The following is a 750-nucleotide window of genomic DNA, read 5'->3' on the forward strand; positions in this document are numbered from 1 at the left end:
CCATCAGTCCCATCAGTAACATCTGGACCATCAGGACCATCAGTACCATCAGTACCATCAGTACCAGCAGCCGTCTCCTCTCCCACAGCCAGTGCTCAGCACCAACTTGGCAGTGAACCAGTGGAGAGGTGGGAGCAGGTCAACTCCCCCCTCTCCCTCCCCCCCGACCCCCCTCTGTGCAGCAGCATATGTTCTTCCACACCATATGGTCAGCAGCCCAGCTCCAGCCGTCCACTGGAGTGGGCCACGCAGATAAGAAATGTATTTATTTATCTGAGACATGAAAGTGATTAGAGGCTGCGGTGTCAGCGCCGCGGTGATTTATGGAGCCCATATTGTACCAATTAGCAGGATTATGGGCTGCGGCCCAGGCTGCTTGACCTCCTGCTCCTGCCCTCATTTGTACCGTGTCAGAGCAATAACGGCTCCTAAATCACTGCTCCTCACTCCCAGGTCACATGACCCTGGAACAACGCCGGAACACACACACACACACGAGGTTTACCAAAAATGGTCTGGTGTGGTCCAGTTACAGGACCAGTGTGGTCCAGATCCTGGTCGACGTGTGATTAAAGTTCTAATTGTAAATACATTTATTTAATCTTTAAACACAAACATATGAAAAAATATAAATAAAACTGAAATATGGAAAATATCCAGGAGGAAAAGACAGGTGGGATAAAAGGAAGGAGCAAAAAAAAAGGAAGGAAGGAAGGAACTCACAGACCACTTTAACTCACAGACTCAGAC

Source organism: Cynoglossus semilaevis, chromosome 18 (assembly GCF_000523025.1).
Source record: "Cynoglossus semilaevis isolate Cse_v1.0 chromosome 18, Cse_v1.0, whole genome shotgun sequence".
In the NCBI taxonomy this organism is placed as follows: Eukaryota; Metazoa; Chordata; class Actinopteri; order Pleuronectiformes; family Cynoglossidae; genus Cynoglossus; species Cynoglossus semilaevis.